Source organism: Tamandua tetradactyla, chromosome 10 (assembly GCF_023851605.1).
Source record: "Tamandua tetradactyla isolate mTamTet1 chromosome 10, mTamTet1.pri, whole genome shotgun sequence".
NCBI lineage: Eukaryota > Metazoa > Chordata > Mammalia > Pilosa > Myrmecophagidae > Tamandua > Tamandua tetradactyla.
In genome coordinates, this window is record NC_135336.1 from 96,634,442 (window position 1) to 96,647,250 (window position 12,809).

Sequence of the window (12,809 nt, forward strand, 5' to 3'; positions counted from 1 at the left end):
CACAATATTACCTAACTCTAATACAATTATGTTAAAACACTGAATGAAGCTGCATATAAGAATGATAGAGGAAGGAGGGCTGGGGCATAAATGAAATCAGAAAGAAAGATAGACATTAAAGATTGAGATGGTATAATCTAGGAATGCCTAGAGTGTATAATGATAGTGACTAAATAGCCAAATTTTAAAAATGTTTTTGCATGCGAAAGAACAAAAGAATGTCATTACTGCAGGGTGCTGAAAATAGATGGTAATTAATATTTAAAAATTTCAACTTATGTGTGAGACTAAAGCAAAAACTGTTTATTTGTTACAAATTTATACTTTGACTAGTGCATTTCCTAATATAACTTATGTAGATAGTTGGTTGAACACCTTAAGTACATGAAACTTTGTATAGGATATGAGATTTTGCTGGTTTGTCCAGGTGATGCCCTGATGAATCCCAGAGTGATTTGATCAGTGAGTGGAAAAGTATTTGAAAAGTCCCCTTCGGGGAATGGTGAGAACGGGGGAAAACTCAGCTTCCCCAAGTTGATTCTTGATATTCTCACAAGCAGTGTGGACAACCAAAGCTATAGGCTGAGCCCCCAGTCTTGGGGTTTGTTCATATGAAAGTTAACCCCAGAAAGGATAGGTCAGGCCTACTTAAAATTAGGCCTAAGAGTCACCCCCAAGAGAACCTCTTTTGTTGCTCAGATGTGGCCTCTCTCTCCAGCCAACACAGCAAGCAGACTCACCACCCTCCCCCTGTCTACGTGGGACATGACTCCCAGGGGTGTGGATCATCCTGGCAACGTGGGACAGAAATCCCAGAATGAGCTGAGATTCAGCATCAAGGGATTGAGGAAACCTTCTCCGCCAAAAGGGGGAAGAATGAAATGAGACAAGTGTCAATGGCTGAGAGATTCCAAACAGAGTTGAGAGGTTATCCTGGAGGTTATTCTTACGCATTAAGTAGATATCACCTTGTTAACCAAGATGTAAACGAGAGGCTGGAGGGAACTGCCTGAAAATGTAGAGCTGTGTTCTAGTAGCCACGTTTCTTGATGATGATTGTATAATGATATAGCTTTCACAATGTGACTGTGTGATTGTGAAAACTTTGTGTCTGATGCTCCCTTTATCTACCTTGTCAACAGATGAGTAGAACATATGGAATAAAAATAAATAATAGAGGGAACAAATGTTAAAACAAATGTAGTTTGAAATGCTAGTGATCAATGAAAGGGAGGGGTAAGGGTATGGTATGCAAAAAAATTTCTTGTTTTTGTTTTGTTTTTCTGTTGTGTTTTTATTTCTTTTTCTGAATTGATGCAAATGTTGTGGGAAATGATCATGATGATGAATATGCAACTATGTGATGATATTGTGAATTGCTGAGTGTATGTGTTGAGAATGTTTGTGTTTCTTTCTTGTAATTTTTTTTAATTAATAAAAAATTAAAAAAAAAAAGAATGCAGAAATTAAAGTAGCTGCTGCAAGTAGGGCTGAGATTGACCACGCAAGGAAGAGCCCCCAACTCCAGGGTTGAAATCAAACATCACTGGAAAAGACATGGCTATGGTTTACTTAACAGCAGAGAAGTCACTCTCATGCCAGCCACACAGGCAAAACTTGCTGATACCTGCCCTGTGGAACATGTCAGAAATCTGCTCTTTAGTGTGTCAGGGAAAGCTGTTCAGGAACTGTCAACCAGTGCACGCTGCTATAAATCCACCAAGGAGCTATACTAGGGGAAGCCCCAAGATCCTGCCAAGCAAGCACCTCTGAACCCTGAAGGAAAACACCTTTCCTTCTGCAGTATCTCTCCAATGGCCTCTACTGACAAAGCTTCAGGGCCAGCTGGCAGAAGGAAAATATTTAAAGGACCCTGATCCACTTTCACAAAGTAGTCAAAAGTGAATTTAGAGCTGAGAGCCAATAAGTCACCAGCTGCTGCAACTATAAGCAGGAAATGTCCAAAAGCAACAGAACGGATAAATGGAATGCTACCCAGCAACAAAAAAGGACAGACTATTGACATGCACAACGACATGAACTCATCTCACACATGTTATAGTGAGAGAAAAAAGCCAGACATATAGTGTTACGTTCATATAAAGTTCAAATCCAGGCAAATTTATCAATGACAACAGTCAGAATACTGGTTACTTGCAGAACTATTTCTGAAATGTGTGCTGGAGTAATATATACGTGTCTTCATTATTGCATTTGATAACAACAGGCAACAGCCACTCCGCTCTGAAGGCGTGATGGACTTCACAAGGCGGGGAGGTACACTCAGCTCCTGTGACCTGGCGCGAGAAGACTGGACAGAGCCACAGACGCCGCAATGCAGGGTCAGTGTCGATGACCACAATGCAAGGAAATGCTGAGTTTCAATTTGAGGTCAGTGAACGTTCAGATGTAATTTTTTCCCGCCCAAGTTCTCAGACCCCAGGTCACCAGTCCTGCTGCAGAAAGCCATGGTGTGCCGCCCCCAGTGGCTGACAAGCACACGTGGGGCCCCAGAGCGAGGGGCAAGCTCCAAAGCCGCTGATGACAGCGTTGCTGCGGAAGCCGTTGCCGTGGTTGTACAGGGCACCGGGTGACATCACCCCACCTTTCCATCATTCTAGGAAGGTCTATTCAGTGTTTTATGATCTGTGCTCCCCCTCTGGCAGTCAGGGCTGGGTGAAGTGCAGTGGAGGCACTTGTGGGCCACACATTTGCACCACATTTTGGAGGGTTTATTAATATATATATATATATATATATATATATATATTATTTTATGAAAGGATGGTTATAGTGACTGACAATTTTTTTTAATTTTCTTACCTAGAAAAATATATCATCAACCCTATTTCAGCCTTTCCTTTAAAAAAAAATTTTTTTTCTAGTATATCCCAGCTCCCTGTGGCAGCTCAATGGGGACCAATAGGAGGCATCCTTTGCCTGTGTCCATTCACTCTCCCTGACCTTGACTCGGGGGCAACAGCTGGCCTGTTGTGAACCGTACAGAGCCAGAGTCCAGAGGAGTCTAACTCTTTTTTTTATTATTATTAATTAAAGAAAAAAAAGAAATTAACACAACATTTAGAAAACATTCCATTCTACATATGCAATCAGTAATTCTTAACATCATCACATAGATGCATGATCATCATTTCTTAGTATATTTGCATCGATTTAGGAAAAGAACTAGCAAAACAACAGAAAAAGATATAGAATGTTAATATAGAGAAAAAAATAAAAATAAAAATAAAAATAAAAAAAGAAAAGGAAAAAGATAAAAAAAACAAAAGACACAAACAAACAGACAAAAAAAAACTATAGCTCAGATGCAGCTTCATTCAGTGTTTTAACATAATTACATTACAATTAGGTATTATTGTGCTGTTAATTTTTGAGTTTTTGTATCTAGTCCTGTTGCACAGTCTGTATCCCTTCAGCTCCAATTACCCATTATCTTACCCTGTTTCTAACTCCTGCTGGTCTCTGTTACCAATGACATATTCCAAGTTTATTCTCGAATGTCGGTTCACATCAGTGGGACCATACAGTTTTTGTCCTTTAGTTTTTGGCTAGACTCACTCAGCATAATGTTCTCTAGGTCCATCCATGTTATTACATGCTTCATAAGTTTATTCTGTCTTAAAGCTGCATAATATTCCATCGTATGTATATACCACAGTTTGTTTAGCCACTCGTCTGTTGATGGACATTTTGGCTGTTTCCATCTCTTTGCAATTGTAAATAATGCTGCTAGAAACATTGGTGCGCAAATGTCCGTTTGAGTCTTTGCCCTTCAGTCCTTTGAGTAGATACCTAGCAATGGTATTGCTGGGTCATATGGCAATTCTATATACAGTTTTTTGAGGAACCGCCAAACTGCCTTCCACAGTGGTTGCACCATTTGACATTCCCACCAACAGTGGATAAGTGTGCCTCTTTCACCACATCCTCTCCAGCACTTGTCATTTTCTGTTTTGTTGATAATGGCCATTCTGGTGGGTGTGAGATGATATCTCATTGTGGTTTTGATTTGCATTTCTCTAATGGCCAGGGACATTGAGCATCTCTTCATGTGCCTTTTGGCCATTTGTATTTCCTCTTCTGATAGGTGTCTGTTCAAGTCTTTTTCCCATTTTGTAATTGGGTTGGCTGTCTTTTTGTTGTTGAGTTGAACAATCTCATTATAAATTCTGGATACTAGACCTTTATCTGATATGTCATTTCCAAATATTGTCTCCCATTGTGTAGGCTGTCTTTCTACTTTCTTGATGAAGTTCTTTGATGCACAAAAGTGTTTAATTTTGAGGAGCTCCCATCTATTTCTTTCTTTCTTCAGTGCTCTTGCTTTATGTTTAAGGTCCATAAAACTGCCTCCAATTGTAAGTTTCATAAGATATCTCCCTACATTTTCCTCTAACTGTTTTATGGTCTTAGACCTAATGTTTAGATCTTTGATCCATTTTGAATTAACTTTTGTATAGGGTGTGAGATACAGGTCCTCTTTCATTCTTTTGCATATGGATATCCAGTTCTCTAGGCACCATTTATTGAAGAGACTGTTCTGTCCCAGGTGAGTTGGCTTGACTGCCTTATCAAAGATCAAATGTCCATAGATGAGAGGGTCTATATCGGAGCACTCTATTCGATTCCATTGGTCAATATATCTATCTTTATGCCAATATCATGCTGTTTTGACCACAGTGGCTTCATAATATGCCTTAAAGTCTGGCAGCGCGAGACCTCCAGCTTCGTTTTTTTTCCTCAAGATACTTTTAGCAATTCGGGGCACCCTGCCCTTCCAGATAAATTTGCTTATTGGTTTTTCTATTTCTGAAAAATAAGTTGTTGGGATTTTGATTGGTATTGCATTGAATCTGTAAATCAATTTAGGTAGGATTGACATCTTAACTATATTTAGTCTTCCAATCCATGAACACAGTATGCCCTTCCATCTATTTAGGTCTTCTGTGATTTCTTTTAACAGTTTTTTGTAGTTTTCTTTGTATAGGTTGTCTCTTTAGTTAAATTTATTCCTAGGTATTTTATTCTTTTAGTTGCAATTGTAAATGGAATTCGTTTCTTGATTTCCCCCTCAGCTTGTTCATTGCTAGTGTATAGAAATACTACAGAAATTTGAATGTTGATCTTGTACCCTGCTACTTTGCTGTACTAATTTATTAGCTGTAGTAGTTTTGTTGTGGATTTTTCCGGGTTTTCGACGTATAATATCATATCATCTGCAAAAAGTGATAGTTTTACTTCTTCCTTTCCAATTTTGATGCCTTGTATTTCTTTTTCTTGTCTAATTGCTCTGGCTAGAAGCTCCAACATGATGTTGAATAATAGTGGTGATAATGGACATCCTTGTCTTGTTCCTGATCTTAGGGGGAAAGTTTTCAATTTTTCCCCATTGAGGATGATATTAGCTGTGGGTTTTTCATATATTCCCTTTATCATTTTAAGGAAGTTCCCTTGTATTCCTATTTTTTGAAGTGTTTTCAACAGGAAAGGATGTTGAATCTTGTCGAATGCCTTCTCTGCATCAATTGAGATGATCATGTGATTTTTCTGCTTTGATTTGTTGATGTGGTGTATTACATTAATTGATTTTCTTATGTTGAACCATCCTTGCATACCTGGGATAAATCCTACTTGGTCATGATGTATAATTCTTTTAATGTGTTGTTGGATTTGATTTGCTAGAATTTTGTTGAGGATTTTTGCATCTATATTCATTAGAGAGATTGGTCTGTAGTTTTCTTTGCCTGGTTTTGGTATGAGGGTGATGTTGGCTTCATAGAATGAATTAGGTAGCTTTCCCTCCACTTCGATTTTTTTGAAGAGCTTGAAGAGAGTTGGTACTAATTCTTTCTGTAATGTTTGGTAGAATTCACATGTGAAGCCGTCTGGTCCTGGACTTTTCTTTTTAGGAAGCTTTTGAATGACTGATTCAATTTCTTTACTTGTGATTGGTGTGTTGAGGTCATCTATTTCCTCTTGAGTCAAAGTTGGTTGTTCATGTCTTTCCAGGAACCCGTCCATTTCATCTAAATTGTTGTATTTATTAGCATAAAGTTGTTCATAGTATCCTGTTATTACCTCCTTTATTTCTGTGAGGTCAGTGGTTATGTCTCCACTTCCATTTCTGATCTTATTTATTTGCATCCTCTCTCTTCTTCTTTTTGTCAATCTTGCTAAGGGCCCATCAATCTTATTGATTTTCTCATAGAACCAACTTCTGGTCTTATTGATTTTCTCTATTGTTTTCATGTTTTCAATTTCATTTATTTCTGCTCTAATCTTTGTTATTTCTTTCCTTTTGCTTGCTTTGGGGTTAGTTTGCTGTTCTTTCTCCAGTTCTTCCAAGTGGACAGTTAATTCCTAAATTTTTGCCTTTTCTTCTTTTCTGATATAGTCATTTAGGGCAATAAATTTCCCTCTTAACACTGCCTTTGCTGTGTCCCATAAGTTTCGATATGTTGTGTTTTCATTTTCATTCGCTTCGAGGTATTTGCTAATTTCTCTAGCAATTTCTTCTTTGACCCACTCGTTGTTTAGGAGTGTATTGTTGAGCCTTCACGTATTTGTGAATTTTCTGGCACTCTGTCTATTATTGATTTCCAACTTCATTCCTTTATGATCCGAGAAAGTGTTGTGTATGATTTCAATCTTTTTAAATTTGTAAAGACTTGCTTTGTGACCCAGCATATGGTCTATCTTTGAGAATGATCCATGAGCACTTGAGAAAAATGTGTATCCTGCTGTTGTGGGATGTAATGTCCTATAAATGTCTGTTAAGTCTAGCTCATTTATAGTAATATTCAGATTCTCTATTTCTTTATTGATCCTCTGTCTAGATGTTCAGTCCATTGATGAGAGTGGTGAATTGAAGTCTCCAACTATTATGGTATATGAGTCTATTTCCCTTTTCAGTGTATTCCTCACGTATTTTGGGGCATTCTGGTTCGGTGCGTAAATATTTATGATTGTTATGTCTTCTTGTTTAATTGTTCCTTTTATTAGTAGATAGTGTCCTTCTTTGTCTCTTTTAACTGTTTTACATTTGAAGTCTAATTTGCTGGATATTAGTATAGCCACTCCTGCTCTTTTCTGGTTGTTATTTGCATGAAATATCTTTTCCCAACCTTTTACTTTCAACCTATGTTTATCTTTGGGTCTAAGATGTGTTTCCTGTAGATAGCATATAGAAGGATCCTGTTTTTTAATCCATTCTGCCAGTCTATGCCTTTTGATTGGGGAATTCAGTCCATTAACTTTTAGTGTTACTACTGTTTGGATAATATTTTCCTCTACCATTTTGCCTTTTGTATTATATATATCATATCTGATTTTCCTTCTTTCTACACTCTTCTCCATACCTCTCTCTTCTGTCTTTTCGTATCTGACTCTAGCGCTCTCTTTAGTATTTCTTGCAGAGCTGGTCTCTTGGTCACAAATTCTCTCAGTGACTTTTTGTCTATAAATGTTTTAATTTCTCCTTCATTTTTGAAGGACAATTTTGCTGGATATAGAAGTCTTGGTTGGCAGTTTTTCTCTTTTAGTAATTTAAATATATCATCCCACTGTCTTCTAGCTTCCATGGTTTCTGCTGAGAAATCTACACAGTCTTATTGGGTTTCCCTTGTATGTGATGGATTGTTTTTCTCTTGCTGCTTTCAAGATCCTCTCTTTCTCTTTGACCTCTGACATTCTAACTAGTAAGTGTCTTGGAGAACGCCTATTTGGGTCTATTCTCTTTGGAGTGCGCTGCACTTCTTGGATCTGTAATTTTAGGTCTTTCATAAGAGTTGGGAAATTTTCAGTGATAATTTCTTCCATTAGTTTTTCTCCTCCTTTTCCCTTCTCTTCTCCTTCTGGGACACCCACAACACGTATATTTGTGCGCTTCATATTGTCATTCAGTTCTCTGATCCCCTGTTCAAATTTTTCCATTCTTTTCCCTATAGTTTCTGTTTCTTTTTGGAATTCAGATGTTCCATCCTCCAATTCACTAATTCTAGCTTCTGTCTCTTTAAATCTACCATTGTAGGTATCCACTGTTTTTTCCATCTTTTCTACTTTGTCCTTCACTCCCATAAGTTCTGTGATCTGTTTTTTCAGATTTTCTATTTCTTCTTTTTGTTCAGCCCATGTCTTCTTCATGTCCTCCCTCAATTTATTGATTTGGTTTTTGAAGAGGTTTTCCATTTCTGTTCATATATTCAGCTTTTGTTGTCTCAGCTCCTGTATCTCATTTGAACTATTGGTTTGTTCCTTTGACTGGGCCATATCTTCAATTTTCCGAGCGTGATCTGTTATCTTCTGCTGGCGTCTGGGCATTTAATCAGATTTTCCTGGGTGTGGGACCCAGTAGGTTGAAAGATATTTCTGTGAAATCTCTGGGCTCTGTTTTTCTTATCCTGCCTAGTAGGTGGCGCTCGTGGCGCTCGTCTGTCTGCGGGTCCCACCAGTAAAAGATGCTGTGGCTCCTTTAACTTTGGAAAACTCTCACTGTAGGGGAGGGTCGTCAGCCGAAGCGACTTGGGGGAGTGCCAATCCAAATCTCCCAGCCGGCCCAGGAATCCATGTGTGGGGAGGGCCACCAGCCTCCACGGTTTTGGGAAGCGCCTGTCCAAATTTCCCAGCTGGCCCGGGGCGCCAAGCGTGGTGGGGGGGGGCGCCGGCCTCCGCGGCTTGGGGGAGCGCCTGTCCAAATTTCCCAGCCGGCACGGGGTGCCAAGCATGGCGGGGGGGCGCCGGACGCCACGGCTTGGGGGAGTGCCTATCCACCGTTCCCAGCCGGACCAGGAAGCCACATGTTTGGAAGGGACCCCGGTCGCCGGTCTCCGCGGCTTGGGGGATCTCCGATCCAATTCTCCCAGCTGGTCCGGGGGGCCATGTGTGTGGGGGGGGGGGCGCCTGCCACTGTGGCTTGAGGGGATCGCCTGTCCAATTCTCCCAGCCGGCCCGGGAAGGAGGGAGGGAGGGACTCCAGCTGCCTGCCGCCCCAGCCCGGGGAAGCGCGCGCCCCTCGGTGATCTCACCGCAGCGGGTTCTCCCAGCCAGTCAGCCATTCCAGAATGGGGTACGCTGTCTTCTTGGTCTCTGTTGTGGCTCCAGGAGCTGTTCTGTATCGTTCCTACTTTCCTAGTAGCTGTTCTGGAGGAGGAACTAAGGCCCGCGCGTCTTACTAAGCCGCCATCTTCTCCGGAAGTTCGAGTCTAACTCTTAAACAGAGGCATTTGGGGGGCACTAGTGGCCTCCCCTCTGGAGAGAAGGGAATTTACAGTGCCCCACGCCGGTCAGGGATGGTTCCTCTCTCTGCCTTTCACGTCACCTCTGGACAGCTGAACCAAGAACTGTGAACAAAGCCCCATTCAACTTCTATTTGCCCCAGGCTGAGGGCAGTTACATTAGGAATTTTTCCTCACAGCCCTGGGCCATCTTTTTCTATATATATAAAATTCATTCTGTCAATCTGTGTATCTTGATTGGGGGCATTTAATCCATTAACATTCAATGCTATTACTATATAAGCAATCCTCATTTCAGTCATTTCATCCTTTGGCTTTTATTTGTCAGGTCTAGTATTTTCCCTGTGTTTAATCATTTTAGGTACCCTTACTGACTGTGCTGGTTTGAATCTGTTGTGTACCCCAGAAAAGCCAAGTTCTTTAATCCTCATTCAATATTGCCAGGTGGGATCTTTTTTATTGTTTCCATGGAGAAGTGACTCACCCAATTGTGGGTAGTAACTTTTAATTAGATGGTTTCCGTGGAGATGCATCTCTACCCATTCAATGTGAGGTTGCTTACTGGAGTCTTTTAAAAGGGAACCATTTTGGAAAAAGCTTTAGAGTCAACAGAACCAACAGAGCCCACAAAGCCAGGGACCTTTGGAGATGCATAAAGGAAACACCCCCAGGGAAGTTGCTGAAGAAGCAGGGAAGGAAAGCTTTCAGACCTCACCATGTGCCTTTCCAGCTAAGTGAGATACCCCAAACATCATTGGCCTTCTTGACCAAAGGTATCTTACCCTAGATGCCTTAGTTTGAGCATTTTTATAGCCTTGCCTTAATCTGCACTTTTTCACAGCCTGAGAACTGTAAACTTGCAACTTAATAAATTCCCCTCTTTAAAAGCCATTCCATTTCTGGTATATTGCATTCCAGCAGCTTTTGCAGACTAAAATAGATCTGGGTACTAGAGAAGCAGGGTACTGCGGTTTGCAAATACCAAACATGTTGGAACAGCTTTTTAAATGGATAAGAGGAAAATTCTGGAAGACTTCAGGAAGCTTGATAGAGAAGGCCTAGAATGCTTTGAAGAGACTGTTGGTAGATGTGTGGACTCTAAAGATACTTCTGAGAAGGCCTCAGACAGAAATCATGCATGTATTATTGCAAACCGGAAGGAAGGCGATCCTTGTTTTAAAGTGACAATGAATTGAGGAAAATTGACCACTGGTTTCAGATGGAAAGCAAATCTTAAAAAACATGAGCTGGAATACTCAGCAGAAGAGATTTCCAAATTAAATATGGGAAGTGCAGCCTGGCTTTCCCTTACAGCTTATAGTGCTATGAGATGGTAAAGAGATACTCTGAGAACTGAACTCTTGGGTACAAAGAAACCAGAAATTGATGCTCTAGAAATTTCCGGGCTTCCAGAAAAGGAGACCCCAGAGAATAGTGCCCAAAGTGAGGATTTAACCAAACATGGAACCAGTTGGCCATTTCTGAGAAAGCAAAGATTGGAGATGGAGTTATCCAGAAAGGATCTGTGGAAAGTCCTTTTATCTGATGGGCACAATCCCAGCAGACTGTATAGAAAACCAACAAGAGTGTTGTAGGATCTGTATAAATGGAACCACTGCCAGTCTGGATAGAAGGGATGGAAAATGGACAGACTGAAAGAAAAGTGACTTCAGGGGCAAAAATGACAGAAGCCTCAGAGCCAACAGAAACTTTAGAGCAGAGTTAACACAGATGCTGACACTTAGAGAACAGAGACACACATGTTAGGAGATGCTTGGAGCCCAGCAGACATCACCATGAGGTGTTAAGCCAGAACCTGGAGAGAGCCGAGGGAAGCCAAGAGATGAAAACCAGCCCTGGAGAAGCAAAGTGAGGAACCCCCAACAGGAGCAGAGGCTGAAAGCATCTGCCAATGCCTCAGCAAAGCTCTCCCTTTCCTTACTGCTTGTGCACCCATGGTTTTGTATTTTATTACTTTAATTAATGCCACTGTGTTTTATTAATTCTTTGGGCAAACCCTGGAGCACTACCCCCTTTCCGACTAGTCCATAACTCCAGAAGGATAGCAAAGACCATTTTCTGAATTTCTCACCATTGTAGCATGCCCTCCTGTACTATATTTGGCACACAGAAGCTCAAGGAAGATTGTTGAACGAATAAATGAGAAGTAGTAGAAATGCCCACCCCACATCTCCGAAAGCCTACCTACTTCTTTGTGACTTGAATATATTTTCATGCTTGAAAACAGATGCTTGGCTCATAAGTATCTCCTTGGGATGAATTTGTTTTGCAAAATTGTTCATTGCCTTATGTACATACATACATTTCACAAGTCTGCTCTTAATCCTCAGAAGAAACTGAACCTGTCTTCTGCCAAGGGAAGAGGAAGCAATATCAACAGTTTCTGTCTTGTTGTTCACACAGAGAGGCAAAGTGTGCTTAGCGAGGCAGTATTAGCATCTGTCAAAAGTGCAGGGACATGTGCATGGGTGGTTCTGCAGGAGAATGCGGAGGAGCTGGGTTTCCTTCCCAGACTCTGCACCTAAGAAAAAAAAATCACAGGGGCTTCACTAAGTTCATTTTTCAAAAACTCAAAACCTCCAAATTGTTCCTATTCCAAATAATCACTGAAACCGAGAGGCCCCAGTTTCTCAGGGACATCAACCAGTTGTATCCCCCTACCCCAAAATGTCACAGCCTTTTTCAATATAAAGAAGTTAGACAGTCATTACCCTAATATCCCTGAAGATTGGGAGAAGGATCAAATGAGAGGGAGGAGTTGTAACAGAGAAGACAGGATTTAACCATTGACTATGACTACTGAATCACTATATGGGTATTTCTTGTTTATCTCTAGTGAATTAGAATGGCTAGAAGGAAAGATCTGAAATTATGGAACTTGTAATCCATACCATACTTTGAAATTTGCTCTATAGCTACTTACTAAACTGTACTTTGAAATGTATCACTTTTCTGTATATACGTTACTCTTGACAATAAAAACTGGTTAAAAAAAAAAGCATGGGGGCAAAAGCACCTCCTAGCTTTCCCCTGCCAGTGGGAGAGCTTTGTCATACTAAGGATTCTCTTTTCTCTCTCCTGAAAATGGAATTATAAAAAAACACGCTGGTAGTGGTTAGAATGCCCGCCTTCCACGCAGGAGACCTAGGTTCAATTCCCGGAACATGCATCCAAAATAAACCAAAAAAAAACTATGCGGTGGGGTGGTGCATCGGTAGTTCAGTGGTGGAATGCTTGCCTGCTACGTGAGACTCGGTTTTGATTGCTGGCTCGTGCACGTCCTCCTTGGACAAATGGAAGAAATCAACTGCCATAGTAATCCAATCAAGATATTTCCATGCAATGAAAACAGCAGAAGGTCACTAAGCATGTCACAATGCAGACAGATATAGCTCTTTTATATGACCAAATTAAAACACCAGAGGAGACACACATTGGAATAACTAATCAAAGATGTTCATACAACTCTACTTAATAAAATAAGTAGGATGGCAAATGACAAAAGGAGGTCAAGAAGATAGTAGAAGAGTATAA

General features: G+C 40.6%; 1 protein-coding gene across 7 annotated transcripts in view; it reads right to left on the minus strand.

The window, feature by feature from the left end:
• The window catches only part of LOC143648653 (beta-1,3-galactosyltransferase 5-like), a 71,873-nt gene that overhangs the window by 23,646 nt on the left and 35,418 nt on the right, over positions 1-12,809 (minus strand). For 4 of the 7 annotated variants that reach the window (XR_013158699.1, XM_077118929.1, XM_077118928.1 and 1 more), the window contains exon 2: positions 11,578-11,796. The exons of 2 other annotated variants lie outside the window; for them this stretch is intronic. The gene's annotated coding sequence lies outside the window, so the exon portion shown is untranslated. Of the gene's footprint in view, positions 1-11,459; positions 11,797-12,809 lie in introns of all 7 variants that reach the window. One more of the 7 variants, XM_077118931.1, reaches the window with a different exon arrangement.